We start from the raw sequence: 23,895 nt of genomic DNA, 5'->3' as shown, positions 1-23,895 counted from the left end.
CCAGAGTTTGCTCAGATTCATGTCCACTGAGTCGGTGATGCTGTCTAACCATCTCATTTCTCTGCTGCCCCCTTCTCCTTTTGCCTTTAATCTTTCCCAGCATCAGGGTCTTTTCCAGTGAGTCCGCTCTTCGCATCAGGGCAAAGTATTGGAGCTTCAACTTCAGCACCAGTCTTCCCAATGAATATTCAGGGTTGATTTCCTTTAGAATTGACTGGTTTAATCTCCTTGATCCCCAAGGGACTCTCATGAGTCTTCTCCAGCACCACAGTTTGAAAGTATCAGTTCTTCAGTGCTCAGCCATCTTTATGGTCCAGTTCTCACATCCATACATTACTACTGGAAAAACCATAGCTTTGACTAAGACAGACCATTGTCCGCAAAGTGATGTCTCTGCTTTTTAGTATGCTGTCTAGGTTTGTCATAACTTTCCTCCCAAGGAGCAAAAGTCTTCTAATTTCATGGCTGCAGTCACCATCCATAGTGATTTTGGAGCCCAAGAGGATAAAATCTATGACTTCTTCCACTTTTTCCCCTTTTATTTGCCATGAAGTGATGGAACTGGATCCCATGATCTTAGTTTTTTTAATGTTGCGTTTCAAGCCAGCTTTTTTCACTCTCCTCTTTCACCCTCAAGAGGTTCTTTAGTTCCGCTTTACTTTCTGCCATTAAGAGTGGTATTATCTGCATTCCTTGCCCAGCGATCAAACCCAGGTCCCCTACAGTGGAAGCACAGAGTCCCAGCCACTGGACCACCGGGGAAGTCCCTGCAGTATTTCCTTTTATTAGCCTAATATGATCTCTAGTGATTCAGTTCTCTTTTTTGTCCTTTTTTTTCGGAGTAGGGGGTGCTGTGGGTTGTCATCTTTTCTGTTCATTTTAAGGACTCAGCTAGCATTTGTAAAGTTCTTAGAGACATATAACTGTTCTAGGTCCTTAAGAATTAGAGAATTCCTTGCCCTTCAGAAGTTTACATTCTAAAATGAAACCAGAGAGACCTTATCATAAATGTGTTTAGATAAGTAGAGTAAATATAATGGTCTTATTAGAGCAAAGGCATCACTGTGGATCATATTCGGAGAAGGCAGTGGCACCCCACTCCAGTACTCTTGCCTGGAAAATCCCATGGGCGGAGGAGCCTGGTAGGCTGCAGTCCATGGGGTCGTGAAGAGTCGGACACGACTGAGCGACTTCATTTTCACTTTTCACATTCATGCATTGGAGAAGGAAATGGCAACCCACTCCAGTGTTCTTGCCTGGAGAATCCCAGGGATGGGGGAGCCTGGTGGGCTACCGTCTATGGGGTCTCACAGAGTCGGACACGACTGAAGTGACTTAGCAGGTAGCAGGTGGATCATATTAGAAGATTTGTATGTATAGTCAGGATGAGTTTTGATTCAAAGGAGATAGTGTAAGAGAAATGCTTTCATTGATTTCATAGAGCCTGAATCAATTATTGACTTCTGTTCAATCTAATAAACACTTATTCAACTCTTCATTCTAATTAGATATCAAGGATACAGAGATAAAGTAAGACACAGTCGTGGCTTTCCAGGAATACTTGGAAATATTTGCTAGAGGAGATTACAAAAAGAAATCAATAATAGCAATACTGGAAAGACTACTAAATAAATACAGTAGGCCACTGGGGATGGGAGGTTCAGCGGGGCTTCTCAGGGAGGGGATGCCAGAGCTGAGTGCTGAGGTGCAATAGGAGCCATCCAACTGGGAAGGCTGTATTACAGGGAAAGGAAACATGATTAAAGGTACTCATCAGGAGCCCACGTGGCATGTTCAGGAAACTCCAAATGGCTCTGTGAGGCTAGAGAGTAGCAGAGAAGGGTAAGCTGTAGGAGATGAATATGGAAAGTAGGTTGAGGTTTAAACGTCATACATATTAGGGTAAGAAATTTATACTTTTTCTTGAAAGCAATGTGGAGCCTTGGAAAAAGTTGAAGCACCATTGTAATATTACCAAATTTGTATTTTAGTTAAAATTTCCTGTAAACAGTATAAACAGTGGAGGGGAGCCATGCCAGGAAATAGGCTAAATAAGAGATGATAAGTTTGACTAAATAAGAAACTGACAGAACACATGAGAAAAAGGACCAAAAGGATGTTCAGAAGAATTTAAAGGACTCAAACTTTTTAGGTATTGGGGTTGAGAAAGGAAGAGTCTAGGAAAAGTCCTAGGTTTCTGAGTAGGATATTATGAGAATGGGGGTAACAGTTAATAAGAATATAAGAAAACAGATTTCTTTTTGGTGGACAGGAATAGGAGGTAGTCCAGTGTGGACTACACTGTGCTTGAGTGTCCTGTGGGACACTTGCTCTGGAGGTTGTTTATGTAGTTAGATATTGATAAGGACATGGGGATGGAATGGCTGATACCCAGAATACTCAAGGAGCATATATAAGACAAGAAATGCTTGGAAGTAAATAAGGGAAAAAGAAAGAGGGGACTTCCCTACCCCCCAGAGGCAGCTCAAAAGGCAGGAGGAAAACCAACAGTGTTGTCATGGAAGGAGAGGTAGGAGAGCTTCAGAGAAGTGGAGTAAGCTGCCATCAGTGTCAAATACTTAGAGGCGAGTAAACCAAAACACTAGCCGGTTTCCATTTTGTTTTGTAGTTGAAAGATGACTTTAGCAAGAGTAATTTTATTTGAATGATATTTGTTGAGTAAAATAAGGACCAAATAATTCAGTAGCAAAGAAGGAATGGAGGGGCCACAACATAAGATGAACAGACCAGGTTATTACAGGATTAGCAGGTAAAGAGGCTTTCTTTTTTAAGATGTTTATTTTTTGACTAAACTTTTAATTTTGAGATAATTATAGATTCTTCTGGAGAAGGAAATGGCAACCGACTCCAGTATTCTTGCCTAGAGAATCCCATGGACAGAGGGGCCTGGTGGGCTGCTGTCCATAGGGTCGTACAGAGTCGGACACGACTGAAGCGACTTAGCATCCATGCATGCATTGGAGAAGGAAATGGCAACCCACTCCGGTATTCTTGCCTGGAGAATCCCATGGACAGAAGAGCCTGGTGGGATGCTGTCTATGGGGTCGCACAGAGTCGGGCACGACTGAAGCAACTTAGCAGCAGCAGCAGCAGCACAGATTCTTCACATGCAGTTATAAGAAGTACAGAAGCACAGATGTGATAAGGGTACAGAAGCATTCTCCATACATGTCCTACAAAACATGGTGCATTATCATAGCCAGGATACTGACACTGCAGTAGTCAAGATGCAGAATATTTCTGTATTACAAGAATCCCTCATGTTGGCTCCCTGTTACAGCCACAGTCACTTCCCTCACATCTCCAACCCCTCCTTAATTAATGGCAACCATGTACCTATTTTCCATTTTCACAGTTTTGTCATTTCAAGATAATTGTATAAATCAAGTCATACAGTATACAATCTTTTGGGACTGGCTTTTCTCACTAAGCATAATGTCTAGTGATGCACCCAGATTGCTATGTGTAACAGCAGTTCTTTCTTTTCTTTTTTTTTTAGTGCTTAATAGCATTCCTTGGTATGGAGGGACCACAGTTTGTGTAACCATGCACTGGCTGATGGATATCTGGATTGATTCCAGTTCTTGGCTTCTCTAAGTGAAGTTAATATAAATGCACAGGATTTTGAACCAGCATGATTTTTCCTTTTTCTGGGATAAATGCCCGTGAGTGGAGCTGTTGCTTCATGTGAGTCACAAGGTGGTTGCGTGTTTATTTTTTTAAGAAACTGGCTGAATCAGTACATTCTCACCAGCCAGTTTCTGTGCTTTCTCCCCATTTGATGTTTTCACTCTTTTTTCCTTTTTTATTTTTTGCCATTCTAATAGGTGTATATTGTGCATCTCAGGATTTTAATTTGTATTTCCTTAATGGCTCATGATGAACATTTTTCATGTGTTTGCTCTCTTCATATTCTTTTGAATAGAATGTCTCTTCATGTCTTTTTCCCAGTTTCTAATTGGGTTTTCTTTTGAGAGTTCTTTGTATATGCTAGATATGAGTCATTTTTCAGATATGTGGTTTATAAACATTTTCTCCCAAATGTAGGGCAAGTAGCACAAGTAAAGTGGGACAAGTTAAAGCTTGTCTTTTCCTCTGTTAACAGTCTTGAACAGAACAAAACTTTAAAATTTTAATTCGTTCCTTTTTCCTTTTATGGGTCATACTTTTGGTGTCAGTATAAGAAATCTGTACCTAGTGTTAAGATCCTTCAGATTTTCTCCTGTTTTTTTGTTTTTTCAAGCTTATAGTTTTATGTTTTAAGTCTCTGATCCTTTGGTTTTCGTATTAGGGTAATAACAAGCTCAAAAAATGAAGCTTATCTATTTTCTGAAGAGATTGTGTAGAACTGGCATTAATTCTTTAAACATTTAGAAGAGTTATCCTGTGAGCCATCTGGATCTGGAGATTTCTTTTTGGTGACATTGAGTGATTGATTTTTTTTCATGGAAAGGCATGTTAGATTGTGCATATAAGCGATATCTGTGATATATGTCTTTCTCTGACTGACTTAGTCTGATAATCTCCAGGTCCATCTGTGTTGCTGCAGATGGCATTATTTCATTCTTTCTGAGCAATATTCCATTTTATATATTTACCATATCTTCTTTGTCCATCCATCTGTGGATGGACAATTAGAGTTTCCATGTCTTGGCTTATTGTAAACAGTGGTGCCGTGAACACTGGGTGGATGTATCCTTTCAAACCATGTTTTTCTCCAGATACATGCCCAAAAGGGGGCTGCTGGGTCATATGGTAGTTCCGGTTTTAGGTTTTAGGGAACCTCCATACTGTTCTCTATAGTGACTGTGCCAGTTTACATTCCCACCAACAGTGTAGGAGGGACCCCTTTTCTCCACACCTTCTCCAGCATTTTATGTTTTGCGTATTTTTTGATGAGGACCATTTTGACTGGTGTGAGGTCTTATTTTATTGTAGTTTGATTTGCATGTCTCTAATAATTAGTGGTGATGATCATCTTTCATGTCCTCCTTGGCTATCGGTATGTCTTCTTTGGAGAAATGTCTTTTTAGGTCTTCTGTGCATTTTTAAATTTTTTAATATTGAGCTGTATGAGTTGTATGTAAATTTTGGTGACTAATCCCATGTTGGTTGCATCATTTGCAAATATTTTATACCATTCTGTGGTTTGTTTTTCTCATTTTGTTTATGGTGTACTTTGTTGTGCAAATGCTTTTGAGTTTAATTTGTTTAGGTCCCATTTGTTTATTTTTGTTTTTATTTCCATTACTCTGGGAGACAAATTGAAAAAGATACTGCTGTGATTTATGTCAAAGGGTCTTCTGCCTATCTGGTCTTAAAGTTAGGTCTTTAATCCATTTTGAGTTTATTTCTGTGTGTATGATGTTAAAGAATGTTTAATTTCATTCTTCTACATGTGGCTGTCCACTTTCCCAGCAGCATTTACTGAAGAGACTTGTCTTTCCTCCATTTTATAGTCTTGCCTCTTTTGACATAGATTAATTGGCCATAGGTGCAGTTAAGTTTTGGTGAGTTTTAAAATTATGAGTTCAAGTTCCTTAATAAAGTTAGGTGACTATTTTATGAATTTCATATTGGAAGAGATATAGTAGATTGTATTTTTACCTGTGAGGTCTCTATAAATCTGTCCCCTGTTTCATTCCTGATATTAGTAATTTATGTGTTCTCTTTTTAAAATATTTGTCCATGTATTAATCTTTTCAAAGAACAAGACTTCACTTTTATTGATTTTTCTTTTTTTTTCAATTTTACTGATTTCTGCTCCTATCTATTATTTTCTTCCTTCTGCTTGCTTTGAGTTTATTTTGCCTTTTTTCCCTTGGTTTTTTAGGTGAGAGTTGATATTATTGAAACTTTCTTTTTTCTAATGTAAGCATTTAGTGCTGTAAACTTCTCAACACTGCTTTTATCTGCATCCCACAAGTTTTGGTATGTTGTAATTATATTGTAATCCAGTTCATTGTATTTTTTTTATTTCCCTTGAGACAACCTCTTTTAACTGTTGAAGTTAGAAGTTTGTTGTTCAGTTTCCAAATGTTGGAAATTTTGCTATTTTTCAGTTACTGAGTTCTGGTTTGATTCTGTTGTGATTAGAGGACACAACTGTATCCAGTTGTCCCTTGAATAACACAGGTTTGGACTGTGGGGGGCTATTTGTATACAGATTTTTTCCATTGTAAGTAGTATAGTCCTGTACAATCCAAGGGTGGTTGTCTACAGAATCTGAGGCACTGTATATGCAAAGGAACTACAGATATGGAGGGCAGACTCTAATTTATGTGAGATTTTGGACTTTGGTGAGGGTTGGAACCCCTAAATCCTGTGGTGTTCAAGGGTCAGTTGTATTTTCATCCCTTTAAAAATTTGTTGAGAATTTTTTTAATGGTCCAAGATATAGGTCATTTTGGTTTATGTTGCATGAGCATTAGAAAAGAATGTGTACTGTTGTTAATGGAATGTGCTATAAATGTCAAATAGATCCTGTTGGTTGATAGTGTTGCTAAATTCTTCTGTTGCTTCTTGATTTTCTGTTTATGCTAACAGTTACTGTGGAGGAGGTATTGAAGTCTCCAGTGGTATTTGTGGATTTCTCCTTTCTGTTCTATCAGCTTTTGGTTTCCATATTTTGGAATTTTATTGTTTGGTGCATACATATTTAGGATTGCTGTGTTTTTTATCTTCTTACTCTTATGTAATGTTACTCTCTGCCCCTGGTAATTTTCTTTGCTCTTAAGTCCATGTAATGAAATATAGTCACAACTGGTTTTTTTTGGTTGATGTTTGCATAATACATCTTTTTCTTTTGACTTTCATCCTGCCTATATAATTACCTTTGAATCTTATAGACTATTTTTAAATTTATTCTGCCAATCTGTCTTTTAATTTTTGTATATAAACTATTTACATTTATGTAATTATTATTTTGGCACAGTGGTAAAGAATCCACCTGCAATGCAGGAAACTCAAGAAACACAGGGTCAATCCCTGGGTGAGGAAGATACCATAGAGTGGGAAATGGCAACCTGCTCCAGAATTCTTGCCTGGAAAACTCCATGGACAAAGAAGCCTGGAGGGCTACAGTTCATGGGGTAGCATGACAGAGCGACTGAGCACACATAAAATTATTATGTTAGGTCTTATAATTTCTTAATGGAGAAGGCAATGGCACCCCACTCCAGTACTCTTGCCTGGAAAATCCTATGGGTGGAGGAGCCTGGTGGGCTGCAATCCATGGGGTTGCAAAGAGTCGGACAAGACTGAGTGACTTCACTTTCACTTTTCACTTTCATGCATTGGAGAAGGAAATGGCAACCCACTCCAGCGTTCTTGCCTGGAGAATCCCAGGGACAGGGGAGCCTGGTGGGCTGCCGTCTATGGGGTCGCACAGAGTCGGACATGACTGAAGTGACTTAGCAGCATAATTTCTTAAAAAACTCTGCAGACACATTGAATGACATAGGACAATATAATATAATATTTGAAATTAATAGTTTATTTTCTCAAGAGGAGAATTTAAATTATTGTGTTTTTCTGTCTGATGCAGAGTTCTTTTTTTATTGCTTTGTTTCTGTTTAGAGAATTTCTTTGAGCCATTCTTTTTGGATAGATTCTGCTTGCAATAAATTCTTTTAGTTTTTATTAATTTGAGAATTATTGATTTTCCCAGTCTTGAAGTATATGCTTTTGCTGGATATAAGGTTAGAATTTCATAGAATTTTCTTTTAGTACTTGAAAAATGTGCCATTTTCTTCAAGCGTCCATGGTTTCAGTTGAGAAAACCTCTGTCCTTCAAATAGGACCTCATTCCTATTAGGGAAAAACTTTTCTCTAGTTGCTTTAAAATTTTCTTTTATTTATCTTGGTTTAAAAAATTAACACAAATTTAAATTTAAAAAAATTTTGTCTTACACTTTTGAGAATACTTTCTGACAAAGGCCTTAAACAATGTCTGAGGGCATGTTCATGAAACAACCTCCTCTAAAATGGACAGTTTTATTTAACTGATAAACTGATTTTTTTCAAGAGCTCCTAATAGCATTTGGGGAGCTGGCAAACCAAACTGTATCCTAATTTAAATAAAGCATGTAAGTTATCAAGACTGAGAAATAGTTCTAATTTATCTGTGTTTAGTGGTGGGGAAATACTATGTAAAGATATCCTTATTCTTTTTACTAAAGTTGCACAATTCAAATTCACATATAAAATAGTGAGATGTGCCTTACTATAAGAGCATGTCACCTCTCTTCCCCTTCTCCAGAAAAGGAATATTAGGTCATTTACAATTCTTTTGCCATTATTACTTTTAATGGGGCTTCCCTGGTAGCTCAGCTGGTAAAGAATCCGCCTGTAATGCAGGAGACCCTGGTTTGATTCCTGGGTCAGGAAGATCCACTGGAGAAGGGATAGGCTACCCACTCCAGTATTCTTGGGCTTCCCTGGTGTTTCAGTTAGTAAAGAATCCCCCTGCAATGTGGGAAACCTGGGTTCGATCCCTGGGTTAGGAAGATCCCTTGAAGAAGGGAATGGTTACCCATTATAGTATTCTGGCTTGGAGAAGTCCAAGGACTCTACAGTCCATGGGGTCACAAAGAGTCAGACACAACTGAGCAACTTTCACTTTTAATATTTACTTCTTGCTGTGCTACGTGTTCATTGCTTTGTGTGGTCTTTCTCTAGTTGTGGCACGTGGGGGCTACTCTTCATCGTGGTGCGTGGGCTCCTCTCATCGCGGTGGTTTCTCTTGTTGCGGCTCTAGAGCGCAGGCTCTGTAGCTGTGGTGTGTGGGCTGAAGAACATGCAGGCGTCTGTAGCTGCAGCATACAGGCTCGGTAGTTGCGGCTCGCGGGCTCTGGAGTGAGGCCGCAGTGGTTGCGGTGCACAGGGTTTAGTTGCCCTGCAGCATGTGGAGTCTCCCCAGACCAGGGACCAACCCTGGGTCCCCTGCGTTGGCAGGCAGATTCTTGCCCACTGCACCACCAGGGAAGTCCTGCCATTATTTTTTTGAGTAGTTTTTCAGCCTTGCCTTTTTTACTGCTCTCCTCTTAGGACCCAGATGACACAAATGTTAGATCTTCTGTTGTTGCAGGTCACTGAGACTCTGCTCCATGTTTTTTTCCTAGTTGGTTCATTTTTTGTTTTCCTGATTAGATAATTTCTATTGTTCTGTCTCTAAATTCACTGTTAATTCCCTCTGTCTTCTTCATTCTGCTTTTGATCCTATGCATTGTGGTTTTTAGCTTTAAAATTTTTATTTAGCTCCCCCCCTTTTTTTTTGCTGAGACTTTTTTTTTTCATTTGTTTCAAGAGTGCTGGTGAACGCTCACTGAAGCATTTTTATTGCAGCTGCTTTAAAAGCAGTCAGATAGTTCTCACATCTCTTGTCATCTCAGAGTTGGCATCTGTCATTTGTCTTGTTTGATTCAATTTGTGTTCTTTCTGGTTATTGTCATGAGAAGTGATTTTATTGAAATCCAGATATTTTGAGTATCTGAGACCTTGGATCATTTAAACTTTTTCTTTTACTAATAGCTTTCACTAATAGCAAGGGAAGCGTGGGTGCCACTTTGTTACTCCCAAGTGGGAGTAGAATCCAGGTTTCCCACTCAGCCTCCATTCACCCTGAGGGCAGTGGTCCTTATTTTCACCCAGCAGCGGTGGGTGCTCCAGCTCTTCAGGAAGCCACCTGGAACACAATCCTCGCAGATGGGAGGATGCCTCATTACTGCTGGATGAGGTGTAATTCTGGGCTCCCCAAATTGTCTCCACTACCCTACAGGGCTTCCTAGGTGGTGCTCACAGTGAAGAACCTGCCTGCCAGTGCAGGAGACCTAAGGGACATGGGTTCAATCCCTGGGTCGGGAAGATCCTCTGGAGAAGGGCATGGCAACCCACTCCAGTGTCCTTGCCTGGAGAATCCCATAGACAGAGAAGCCTGGAAGGTTACAGCTCATAGGGCTGCACAGAGTTGGACATGACTGAAGCAACTTAGCACACACCCACACATTGCTTGTTCATCCTTGGAGGTGAATAGAAATGGCCCTCTGGATGATGTGTACACAGAAGGATTGTCTGATAGAGGAAATGCCTTTCACTATACAAAAAGGCTTCCCAGGTGGCACTAGTGGTAAAGAACCTGCCTGCTAGTGCAGGAGACATAAGAGACAAGGGTTTGATCCCTGGTCGGGAAGATCCCCTGGAGAAGGGCATGGCAGTCCATTCCAGTGTTCTTGCCTGGAGAATCCCATGGACAGAGGAGCCTGGCGGGCTACAGTCCATGGGGTTGCAAAGAGACTGAAGCGACTTAGTACACATGCACCCACAGGGAGGTGGGGTAAGTCCTGGCTTTCTCCGACACTCCCTTGTAGGGATTCAGGCACCTCATTGCAGCCTGAAAAGGAGGCAGGTTAAGTCTTTGTGGCGTGGTGGAGGTAGGGCTACAGTGTTTCCTGTGATGTCTGCCTTGAGCAGAGCCACTGTTTTATTTATAAGTTATCTGTCATGGGAGGCTGCCCCTTTCTTGGTGCTTTGGCTAAAGAGTAGGCTTTTTTTGGGGCTTTTTTTTTTCTTCCCTGAATCTCTTGGCATTTCTGGGTTACCTTGGCATGTCTGGGTTACTTGAGCACCCAGTCTACCGTATATAAGGCAGAAGGAAAACTCAGGGAACTCACTCCTATTTTTTTTTTCTTGGTTTCAGGTCCCACCCCGTATGCCTTCTCTCCACCTGAGAGTCATCTTACATTTGTTGTATATATGATATCCAGAGATTTTAGTTGTAGTGAGGATGAAGAATAGTGAAAGGTTCATTTGCTCCATCTTCCTCAAGATAAGTCTCTAAAGGGCTTTTAACACAAATGTCATGTTTGTACTTGATGTGACATTATAGGGTAGCTATTATGGGGATTGTGGTTATAGAGTAATTGAGTTGGTATAATGGATCTGGATAATGGATTTTGTCTGTGATGTTGAAAGAAACTGGCTAAAGGATCTTTGAAAAGGTGCCTGGAAGTATTCTAGGCAAAGATCATCTGATTGTGAACAAAGTGAGAAGGAAACAGACGATCCAGTTGGATCTGCCTGGAGGAGGAAGTAGACACACAGGTGGGAAGTGGTCCCAGACTTCCAAGGTTAGCAACGTGGCCCATGTGACTAGGAAGTGGGTGGGCTTTCTTTTGCAGTGTGGTGCTGTATCACTTTTTGCATCAGTTGTGACTAACTATCGTTGTTACTGTTTTCAGTCTCTCAGTCGTGTCCGACTCTTTGCAACCCCATGGACTGCAGCACGCCAGGTTTTCCTGTCCTTCACCATCTCCCAGAGCTTCTTCAAACTCATGTCCATTGAGTTGGTGATGCCATCCAACCATCTCATCCTCTGTTGTCCCCTTTTCCTGCCTTCAATCTTTCCTAGCATCAGGGTCTTTTCTAGAGTCAGCTCTTTGTATCAGGTGGCCAAAGTATTGGCGCTTCATGTGTATAAATCTAGATGTCTGGGGGAAGGTATTGTTATTTTCCTGTGGCTGAAAAGAAACGCACTCAGTTGTGTCCAGATCTTTGCAACCCCATGGACTATACAGTTCATGCAATTCTCCAGGCCAGAATACTGGAGTGGGTAGCTTATCCCGTCTCCAGGGGCTCTTCCTGACCCAGGAATCGAACTGGGGTTTCCTGCATTGCAGGTGGATTCTTTACCAACTGAGCTATCAGGAAGCTGATATCCTAATAAATAGGCTGACAAAGTCTCACCATCTTCCCACAGAAGGGAGCTTTGAGGAAGCTCTATTTGGTCAGTTTCATATACCAGATCAAGTGTTTTTTACAGATTGATGAAATAGCAAATTTACCATAGAATGTATTTTAATTAGTAGGACAAAATAGAAGGATGAGAGCTGATGGAATTTTACTTTGTCTTGACAATTACTTAATGCTGATCCTTTCACCAGGCCGTTTGAGTCTTTTTTCATCTGTCACTTTGATATTAACTGCATTTCTATGGGAGCTTTATAGCTTAAACTTATAACTTAACTTAAAAACATGAAATAGAGTACCTCTAAGATTCATATATAGCCATTTGAGTGTTTCTCTGCCTCTCACATTTATTTGAAAGTCAAAGCTGTTCAATATATAATTATTTCTCCCTTGAAATTTATGTTGATGGCATTTCTTTAACAGTTGGTTATAGTGTTATGGTATTTTTTCTCTGGGAAACTGGCATAAGCGTGAGTTGTTGTATAATTGAATTTTTTTTTCTAAATAATTTGAACTTGAGTTTTTCACCTCTAAATTGAAAGTGCTAATACCTACATTGAGAGAATTTTGAAAGACAACATGAGAAAACTTATAGCACAGTGACACGTACTATACAAGTCTTTTTTCTCTCTCTACACATTTTCATTTCCCTTTGAATTAAAAGAATAGCCTCATAATTGAAAAGAAATCTTCATTTTTATAAGAAGCATTGAGATTCTTAGAAAGAGTCAATATAACTGATAGTCTTTTCTCAGATAATTAAGTTGTTCTCTTTCATTATAATACTTTCTGGAGACTGTGTGGTCTTTGGACATAGACACACAGCATAACATTTGTTCTCTGTGTGATGAAATTAAAGACTATAATCTCTGTGGCTTCTCACAGACATCATAGGCATTGTTATCAAGTTTCTGATTGCTTTTGGAGTAGAGCAGTTGTAAATTTTATTTTGTAATTGTTGTTCATTCAGAGTCACGTTCAACTCTTTATAATTGCATTGACTGCAGCACACCAGGCTTCCCTGTCGTGCTCAAACCAAGTCCATTGAGTTGGTGATGCTATCTAACCATCTCATCCTCTGCCACCCTTTTCTTTTGCCTTCAGTCTTTCCCAGCATCAGGGTCTTTTCCAGTGAATCGGCTCTTTCCATCAGGTGGCCGAAGTATTGGAGTTTGAACTTCAGCAGTCAGTCCTTCCAGTGAATATTCAGGGTTGATTTCCTTTAGGATTGACTGGTTTGATCTCTTTGCTGTCCAGCTTCTGCTATACAATGAAGTGATTCAGTTATACATATACATACATTGTTTTTTATATTCTTTTTCATTATGGTTAGTACCAGGATATTGAATACAGTTCCCTGTGGTATACAGTAGGACCTTGTTGTTTATTCATCCTAGGTATGAAGTGAAGTGAAATCACTGTCGTGTCTGACTCTTTGCGACCCCGTGGACTGTAGCCTACCAGGCTCCTCCACCCATGGGATTTTTCCAGGCAAGAGTACTGGAGTGGGTTGCCATCTCCTTCTCCAGGGGATCTTCCTGACCCAGGGGTCCAACCCGGGTCTCCCACATTGTAGGCAGACGCTTTTTACTGTCTGAGCCACCAGGGAAGTCATCCTATATATGTATAATGGTTGCCATCTGCTAATTCCAAATTCTCACTCCATTCCTTCCTTAATCCCTCTCCCACCTGACAACTGCAGGTGTGTTCTCTGTTTCTGTTTCATAGATAAGTTCATTTGTGTCATCTTTCAGATTCAGTGTTTAAGTGGTATCATATATTTGTCTTTGACTTCCCTCACCTAGTATGATAATCTGCAGGTCCATTCACGTCGCTGCAAGTGGCATTATATCATTTTTTTTGATGGCTGAGTAGGATTCCATTGTATATATGTACCACATCTTCTTTATCCATTTGTCTGTTGGCATTTACATTGTTTTCATGTAGCTATTGTAAATAGTGCTGCTATGAACATTGAGGTACATGTATCTTTTTGGATTATAGTTTTGTCTGGATATATGCCCGTGAGTAGGATTGCTGGATTATATGGTAACTATTTTTAGTTTTTTAAGGAACCTTCCATATCATTTTCCATAGTAGCTGCACCAATTTACATTTCCAACAACAGTGCAGGAGGGTTCCCTTTTCTCCACACCCTTGCCAGCATTTGTTATTTGTACTTTTTTTAATGATGGCCATTTTGACCCAAGTGAGATGGTATCTCATTGTAGTTTTGGTTTGCATTTCTCCAATGATAAACAATAAGCAATGTTGAACACTTTCCATGTGCCTGTTGGCCGTCTGTCTGTCCTCTTTGAAGAAATGTCTACGTAGATCTTCTGCTTCCCACCCCCCCCTTTTTTTAAATTTTATATAATAGCCAGGGATTAGTTGCAGCACGTGGGATTTAGTTCCTTGACCAGGGATCGAACCCAGGTCCCCTGAGTTGGGAGCATGGGGTCTTAGCCAGGGACCACCAGGGAAGTCCCTTCTGCTTGTTTTTTAATTGCCTTATGTTTTTGTTGTTGAGTTGCTGAGCTGTTTGTACATTTTGGAAATTAAGCCCTTGTTGGTCCCATCCTTTGCATGTTTTCTCCCTGGAGTCGAATGTTATGTAAGGAATATCTAAATGTTTCAAGGTTAATTTCAGTTTGTTCATTCTTTATTAATATGTTAATTTCCAGTTGTATCTGATTGCCCACATTTGTATCAAACTAAGTATGTATTTAAATAAAAAATTATAAATTCACAGGATTTGAAAGTATTTGAGGTAGCTCTTCTTAATACATTACCAGAATGTTTTTAATCCAGTGACTAAGAGGAACATATTTACAAAAACCTGACATAAAAATAGTGAATAAAGTGAGACTGAAGACTTTGGCTAACGATACCAAGTATAAAATGGAATGTGCTGTTCTTTTTAAAGCAGTATTGGGGAAGAATCCTGACCTCAGAGGATGATAGTGGGGTAACAAGACTCCAAAGGCAGGCAAGCAGGCTGGCTTGCTCTGAAGCTCCATAGTGAGAATGTAGCCCAGGAGACATAATGGTTCAGAGCAAGGTAGTTTCCCACTCACAGCACAACGGACAGCAGATGTTATTCATTCCCATCTTAATTATTTGGTTGTTATTCAGTTGCTAAGCGTGTCCAACTCTTTGTGACCCCATGAACTGAGGCAGGGCCAGTTCCCTGTCCTTCACTACTCCCCAGCGTTTGCTCAAACTCAGGTTCATCAAGTTGGTGATGCCATCCAACCATCTTGTCCTCTGTCGTCCCTTTCTCCTCCTGTCTTCAATCTTTCCCAGCATTAGAGTCTTTTCTAATGAGTTGGCTCTTTGCATCAGGTGACCAGAGTATTGGAGCTTCAGCATCAGTCTTTCCAGTGAATAGTCAAGGTTTATTTTCTTTAGGATTGACTGGTTTGATCTCCTTGCTGTTCAACAGACTCTCTAGAGTGCAGCACCATGATTCGAAAGCATCAATTCTTTGGCGCTCCGCCTTTATGGTCCAACTCTCACATCCGTACATGACTACTGGAAAAACCACAGCTTTGACTAGATGGACCTTTGTTGGCAAAGTGTTATCTCTGGTTTTTTAATATGCTGTCTAGGTTTGTCATAGCTTTTCTTTGAAGGAGCAAGCATCTTTTAATTTTGTGGCTGCAGTCACCATCTGCAGTGATTTTGGAGCCCAAGAAAATAGTCTGTCACTGTTACCACATTTTCCCCATCTATTTGCCATGAAGTGATGAGATTGGATGCCATGATCTTCATTTTTTGAATGTTGAGTTTTAAGCCAACTTTTTCACTCTTCTCTTTCAACTTCATCAAGAAGCTCTTAGTTACTCTTCACTGAAGCTCTTAGTTTCTCCGCTTTCTCCCATTAGAGTGGTGTCATCGGCATATCTGAGGTCGTTATATTTCTCCCGGCAATCTCAATTCCAGCTTGTGCTTCATCCAGCACCGCATTTCACATGATGTACTCTGTATATAAGTTAAAAAAGCAGGGTGACAATATACAGCCTTGACATATTCCTTTCCCAATTTTGAACCAGTCCGTTGTTTCATGTTGGGTTCTAACTGTTGCTTCTCAACATGCATACAGGTTTCTCAGGAGGCAGGAAAGGTGGTCTCGTATTCCCATCTCTTTAAGAATTTTCCTGTTTGTTGTGGTCTACACAGTCAAAGACTTTAGCATAGTCAATAAAACAGTAGTAGGTCTTTTTTTGGAATTCCGTTGCTTTTTCTATGATACAATGGATGTTGGCAATTTGATCTCTGGTTCCTCTGCCTTTTCTAAAACCAGCTTACACATCTGGAAGTTCTAGGTTCACATACTTTTGGAGCCTGACCAGGAAGATTTTGAGCATTACTTTGCTAGCATGTGAAATGAGTACAATTGTGCACTAGTTTCAACATTCTTTGGCATTGCCTTTCTTTGGGATTGGAATGAAAACTGACCTTTTCCAGTCCTGTGGCCACTGCTGAATTTCCCAAATTTACTGTCATATTGAGTGCAGCACTTCAACAGCATCATCTTATAGAATTTTAAATAGCTCAGCTGAAATTCCATCACCTCTACTAGCTTTGTTTGTAGTAATGCTTCCTCAGGCCCACTTGACTTCACATTCCAGGATGTTTGGCTCTAGGTGAGTGACCACACCGTCGTGGCTATCTGGGTCATTAAGATATTCATTGTATAGTTCTTCTGTGTATTCTTGCCACCTCTTCTTGATATCTTGTGCTTCTGTTAGGTCCATACCATTTCTGTCCTTTATTGTGACCATCTTTGCATGAAAAGTTCCCTTGCTATCTCTAATTTTCTTGAAGAGATCACTAGTCTTTCCCATTCTATTGTTTTCCTCTATTTCTTTGCTTTGTTAAGAAGAAGGCTTTCTTATCTCCCCTTGCTATTCTCTGGAATTCTGCATTCAGTTGGGTGTATCTTTCCCTTTCTCCTTTGGTTTTTGCTTCTTTTCTCAGCTATTTTTAAGGCCTCCTCAGACAACCACTTTGCCTTTGTGCATTTCTTTTTCTTGGGGATGGTTTTGGTCACCACCTCCTGTACAGTGTTACAAACATCCGTCCATAGTTCTTCAGGCACTCAATGAGATCTAATCCCTTGAATCTGTTCATCACCTCCATTGTATAATCATAAGGGATTTGATTTAGGTCACACCTGAATAGCCTCGTAGTTTTACTTACTTACTTCAATATAAGCCTGAATTTTTCAATAAGGAGCTGATGATCTGAGTCACAGTCAGCTCCATGTCTTGTTTTTGCTAACTGGATAGTGGTTCTCCATCTTCCACTGCAAAAAATATGATCAGATTTTGGTGTTGACTATCCAGTGATGTCTGTCTGTAGAATCATCTCTTGTGTTGTTGGAAAAGGGTGTTTGCTATGACCAGTGCATATCTCTTGGCAAAACTGTTAACCTTTGCCCTGCTTAAATGTATACTTTAAGACCAAACTTGCCTGTTACTCCAGGTATTCCTTGACTTACTACTTTTGCATTCCAATCCCCTATGATGAAAAGGACATCTTTTTTGATGTTAGTTCTAGAAGGTCTTGTACCGGGGCTTCCCTGGTGGCTCAGATGGTAAAGAATCTGCCTGCAAAGTGGGAGACCCAGGTTTCCCTGGGTTGAGAAGATCCACTGAAGAAGGGAATGGCAACCGACTCCACTATACTTGCCTCAAGAATTCTATGGACGGGAGCCCGGTGGGCTACAGTCATTGGGTCACAAAGAGTTGAATGTGACTGAGTGACCAACACTTCCATTTTTCTAGAAGGTCTTGTAGATCTTCATAGATCTACATACTTCAGCAACTTCAACATTAGTGGTTGGGACATAGACTTGGATTACTGTGATGTTGGATGGTTTGTCTTGGAAACGAACCGAGATCATTCTATTGTATTTTGAGATTGTGCCTAAGTACTGCATTTCAGACTCTCTTGTTGACTTTGGGGGTACTGTGTCCCTTCTAGGGGATTCTTGCCCCCACAGTAGTAGATACAATGGTCATCTGAATTAAATTCACTCATTCCTGTCCATTTTTATTCACTGATTCCTAAAAGGTCGATGTTCACTCTTGCTATCTCCTGCTTGACCATGTCCAATTTACCTTGATTCATGGACCTAACATTCCAGGTTTCTATGCAGTATTATTCTTTATAGCATAGGACTTGACTTTTATACCACCAGACACATCCACACCTGAGTGTTGTTTCTGCTTTGGGCCTGCCACTTCCTTCTTTCTGGAGCTATTTCTCTGCTCTTTCCCAGTAGAATATTGGCCATCTACCTACCTGGAGGGTTCATCTTCTAGTGTCATCTTTTTGCCTTTTCATACTGTTCATGAACAATATGAAATTATTTGGTACTAGACATTAACTATTAATTAATGTATATCAATAAAGTACTGTGGTCAAGGGTAATTTCTGCTAAATATCACTTACAGGAAGATCTAGCTTTTAAAATACAAGAGGATTTTGTTGAATAGAATCAAGAATAGGTGATAAAATCCCACTAGTCATCTGTCTAGTGAGAAGAAGTCATCTGTCTAGTAAGAACAGAAGCAAAAAGCAAGAGAAAAGGAAAGATACACGCATCTGAATGCAGAGTTCCAAAGAATAGCAAGGAGAGATAAGAAGGCCTTCCTCAGCAATCAATGCAAAGAAATAGAGGAAAACAATAGAATGGGAAAGACTAGCGATATCTTCAAGAAAATTAGAGATACCAAGGGAACTTTTCATGCAAAGATGGGCACAATAAAGGACAGAAATGGTATGGACCGAACAGAAGCAGAAGATATCAAGAAGAGGTGGCAAGAATACACAGAAGAACTGTACAAAAAAGATCTTCACAACCCAGATAATCACGATGGTGTGATCACTCACCTAGAGCCAGATATCCTGGAATGTGAAGTCAAGTGGGCCTTACAAAGCATCACTATGAACAAAGCTAGTGGAGGTGATGGAATTCCAGTTGAGCTATTTTAGATCCTAAAAGATGATGCTGTGCAAGTGCTGCACTCAGTATGTCAGCAAATTTGGAAAACTCAGCAGTGGCCACAGGACTGGAAAACGTCACTTTTCATTCCAGTCCTAAAAAAGGCAATGCCAAAGAATGCTCAAACTACCACACAATTGCATGCATCTCACACGCTAGTAAAGTAATGCTCACAATTCTCCAAGCCAGGCTTCAGCAATATGTGAACCATGAACTTCCAAATGTTCATGCTGGTTTTAGAAAAGGCAGAGGAACCAGAGATCAAATTGCCAACATCTGCTGGATCATGGAAAAAGCAAAAGAGTTCCAGAAAAACATCTATTTCTGCTTTATTGACTATGCCAGAGCTTTTGACTGTGTGGATCACCACAAACTATGGAAAATTCTGAATGAGATGGGAATACCAGACCACCTGACCTGCCTCTTGAGAAACCTGTACTCAGGTCAGGAAGCAAGTTAGAACTGGACATGGAACAACAGACTGGTTCCAAATAGGAAAAGGAGTATGTCAGGGCTGTATATTGTCACCCTGCTTATTTAACTTATATGCAGAGTACATCATGAGAAACGCTGGGCTGGAAGAAACACAAGCTGGAATCAAGATTGCCAGGAGAAACAGTAACCTCAGATATGCAGATGATACCATCTGTATGGCAGAAAGTGAAGAACTAAAAAGCCTCTTGATGAAAGTGAAAGAGGAGAGTGAAAAAGTTGGCTTAAAGCTCAACATTCAGAAAACCAAGATCATGGTATCTGGTCCCATCACTTCATGGCAAATAGATGGGGAAACAGTGGCTGACTTTATTTTTCTGGGCTCCAAAATCACTGCAGATGGTGATTGCAGCCATGAAATTAAAAGACGCTTATTCCTTGGAAGGAAAGTTATGACCAGCCTAGATAGCATATTGAAAAGCAGAGACATTACTTTGCCAACAAAGGTCCGTCTAGTCAAGGCTATGGTTTTTCCAGTAGTCATGTATCGATGTGAGAGCTGGACTATAAAGCAAGCTGAGTGCTGAAGAATTGATGCTTTTGAACTGTGGTGTTGGAGAAGACTCTTGAGAGTCCCCAGGACTGCAAGGAGATCCAACCAGTCCATCCTAAAGGAGATCAGTCCTGGGTGTTCATAGGAAGGACTGATGTTGAAGCTGAAACTCCAATACTTTGGCCACCTGATGCGAAGAGCTGACTCATTGGAAAAGACCCTGATGCTGGGAAATATTGAGGGCAGGAGGAGAAGGGGACGACAGAGGATGAGATGGTTGGGTGGCATCACCAACTCAATGGACATGGGTTTGGGTGAACTCTGGGAGTTGGTGATGAACAGGGAGGCCTGGCGAGCTGTGGGTCACGGTCTCGCAAAGAGTCAGACACAACTGAGCGACTGAACTAAACAGTCATCTCTCTGTAGCCCCACAGTAGCCATGCCTGTCCTCCACTATAAGTCCTTTCATGGATTACTTCCTTTGAAATAATTTCCCTGGTCCAGTTGCCTTTTTTTTTAGATAGGTCCAGTTGTCTTCCAACTATATGCTCACTTGGAAAATACTGTTTTCTTTCTACCCAACTGTGTGTTTTCAGTGAACTAAAATGTCAGCTTCCCCACCCTACCCGCTGTATCCTGTTGACAGAAGAGTATGTTTTTGTACTTTTCTATACTGTTCTCTCAAAATAGTGAGGGAGGCTCAGTAAAGTCACCTGGGGAATACCACTGGGTTAATTTGAAAAAATCTCAGATTCTGAGCTTTCACTGCTAGATAAGGGGAAAGGATCCTAGAGGTACATTATATTTAATTGAGAATTTTCTTTGATTAGTAGAGCTTAAAAAGCCCTTAGTTTCTTAGTTTGAATTACTTTTTCCTTGGTATTTCTTAATAGCCTTCTCTTCTGAAGGATGGCAAAACAGATTGGTTCTGAGAATGAGTGATTTGTCGACTGTCTTATAAAACATATCTGTAGGAAAAAGGTGTGTGTGTTTATAATTTTAAAGTCAGGGACTTGTTAGAATTTTCATAAAACCTAAGGTTTTTCATACACAAGAATATTACAGAGTAACTTTTTCTTTTTTATGTCTTTGGTTTTCAGGCTTCTCTGTATGTCGAATCTTCCTGTGTCTTCAAGAGGATATGATCATTTCAGGATTATTTACTTTTTTTAGCGTCTAAAAATCCACACTTAAACTTCCACATTTCCTAGAATTACTTTGTCCGAATCTATAGCTGTCGACAGTATTTCACAATATAAATGTAGAGAGTATACCAAGGTTATAAAAATAGTATAGACACATAAAACATAGATGATCTGACACTGTTACTTAAATATTCTTCCTAAAGGTCCTAAACTTTTTTTCTTTCAGCCTGCCACACTGGTTTTCAAGATTAATAAGTGCTTACCCTTAGTTCTAGTAGATGAGAAACAGAAGGATTAAATTCATCTGTAGAAATTTTACTGGGAGAGGTAGATGCTTAATTGTTTTTCTTAAACACTGTCCTTTGCTGTTCAGTATTTAATTCTCTCTGACGATATCTTGCCCAGAAGATATCGTAAAGGAAACTGTTTTGCCTTGTAGTTGCTCTCTTAATCCAAATTGTCATGTTACCTGGTTCCAGTTCTGGGTATTGAAATGTTCATGGGATTTGACGATTGGCTTACTTGAATGCTAACATTTTCAAACAAACTGAAAAGCATGTAATACTTTTGGGTCCTGTGATCTAGGAGGGTATATTCACTACTAAAGTGACTACTAGTTCCTGAAAAAAGCTATTACAACATTTTTTTGCTTAGTGTAGTACTCAAGATTCTGGCATTCAAAATTTATCTCTATTTGCTATTATGATACAGACTTGATGAAATCTCTGCACTCATACATAATGTGAAAACAAACCATCATCCTCACTTCCACTCCCAATAAAATGTTCATTCATTTAGGTAAATTTTAATAAACAAAGCAGAATATAACTTTCATGGGAGATGGTCAAGGGTAGACCTGAGTCTTCCCCTGCAGGCACGCTCTCTCTCCTGTTCCACTTTCATCCACTTGCACCCCTTCGGGTATGCCGCCCCGATGCCTGTGCCAGGGCTGTCTGTCCTCTGTTCTGAGAACACTCTGCTTCTGATTTCCTGCTTTAAACTCACAGTCTCTATTCCTAGTCTTCCCTATTTCTCCACTGTTGTTTTGAACAAGAATGATACTTTAATAGTATATTTGAGATTTCTATGTTTTACTCACATCTGTTCTCAAGACTAAAATTATATCTTTGCCAATATCCTACCTATCAATGGTTTCCTTAGTTATTTCAAGAAGTAGTATTTTTAAAATAGTATTTTAAATTTTAAAACACTGTTTTAAAATGTTTTATTAAAAACATTAACAAGTTGTCAAGAATATAGTTGAAGTGTATTAGAGTATTTGACATTGTACTGATTAAATGAAATTACTCTAAGTATCCTCCCCCTAAAAAACTTCACTCAGTAGACAGAATAATTTGTATCTTCTTGTAATTTACTGTATAGATATGGTTAACAAAATCTGGCCTTCTTTATGAAAGGTAGGTAGAAATCAGAATTTTCCTATCAACAAAAAGCCACAATGATTTTTTTAAAATTTAATGTCAAAATTATTTTCTTTATTGCAGGTTGATTAGAATGCTTCCATCTAATCTCTATAATCTTTCAAAGAACCTATTAATGTATTTTATCAGAGCATTGGTATTGTTTCTTTTAAATTTTTTATGTTTGTTTATGGCACCCCACTCCAGTACTCTTGCCTGGAAAATCCCATGGACAGAGGAGCCTGGTGGGCTGCGGTCCATGGGGGTCACTAGGAGTTGGACATGACTGAGCGACTTCACTTTCACTTTTCACTTTCATGCATTGGAGAAGGAAATGGCAACCCACTCCAGTGTTCTTGCCTGGAGAGTCCCGGGGACGGCGGAGCCTGGTGGGCTGCCGTCTCTGGGGTCGCACAGAGTCGGACACAACTGAAGTGACTTAGCAATCATCATTACTTTTTTAAACATTTTATCACCTGTTTCTTTCCAGTGTAGGGCTTAGAAAGGAAATGGTAATTAAAGCTTTTTGCAAGCCAAATATATTTCCCTACCCCCAAAATATGCCAAATAAAAGTGTACAAGGTTAGTATTATTAAAGTTGATTACTAGGTAAGCTAAAGTAGGGCTAGGTAGTAACTAGGACATTTATTCTCCAAATATTTTTAATAATATTGTAAAAAATACTATAAAAAACAATTTGCAACCATCCTGTATATGTGATAGTTTAACAGGGTATAATCAAGATTAGGTATGAAGAAAACCACCTGAATTTAGTGCAAAATACCAAATGCTAAAGGTCCAAGAATTTACTCATTCAAACACAAGGAAGAATGAATTGTTTCATTTCTCAAGCAAAAAACAGCAATATTCAGTTAAAGGAACTATTTTAAAATAGGATATAATGTTGGTGAATGTTACAAGAGGATTTTGACTACATTTAACAGAGAAGTCCAAAATAATGGTGATGGAAGTTTATTTTCCTCTCAAGTCAGAAACCCCCGAGTGGACAGTCTGAAGCTGCCAGTGGCTCCACTGTGTGCCCAGGAACACCCGCCAGGCTCTTGGGCATCCTCAGCTGTGGCTTTCCCATCAGCATTAGCTTCTGGGCTTGGTGGCTCACGGCTCTCAGGAGAGGAGGAATAACCGGTGGGGCTAGAGATGAAAGGCCTTGTTTTCTTGGGGAACCAAGTCATTGCCCTCCAAGCAGCTTTCCCAGGTGGCTTACAATCCGGTTAGCCAAAACTCACAGTCACATGGCCACATGAGACTGTGAGGGAAATTGGGATGTACTTGGGTGTGGCGATTATTTCAGAGTGTATACACATGATCAGATTATCATGCTGTACAGTATTTATATACATACAATATTTGTCAGTGATTCCTCAGTAAAGCCGGAGGAAGAAAAAAGAGAAAAGGGCTTAGAGGCCAGAAAAACCTAATTGTAGAAAAATAGGAGGAAATGGATAAATACACAAATTGACAGTTGAAAAGAAATCTGAATGTTGTTCTCAACCCCAGTAGACTTCCATATGGAGCTTCAGTGCAGTGCATATTAGAATACCT

The 23,895-nt window shown here is 39.8% G+C and overlaps 1 protein-coding gene across 5 annotated transcripts in view; it reads left to right on the top strand.

Moving 5' to 3' along the window:
• The window catches only part of MTFR1 (mitochondrial fission regulator 1), a 62,438-nt gene that overhangs the window by 31,940 nt on the left and 6,603 nt on the right, over nucleotides 1-23,895 (top strand). The gene's annotated exons all lie outside the window — the stretch shown is intronic.

The sequence above is a fragment of the Bubalus bubalis genome, chromosome 15, assembly GCF_019923935.1.
Source record: "Bubalus bubalis isolate 160015118507 breed Murrah chromosome 15, NDDB_SH_1, whole genome shotgun sequence".
Taxonomy (NCBI): domain Eukaryota; kingdom Metazoa; phylum Chordata; class Mammalia; order Artiodactyla; family Bovidae; genus Bubalus; species Bubalus bubalis.
Note: the sequence above shows the minus strand (reverse complement) of the source record. Positions and strands in the feature narration are given on the sequence as shown.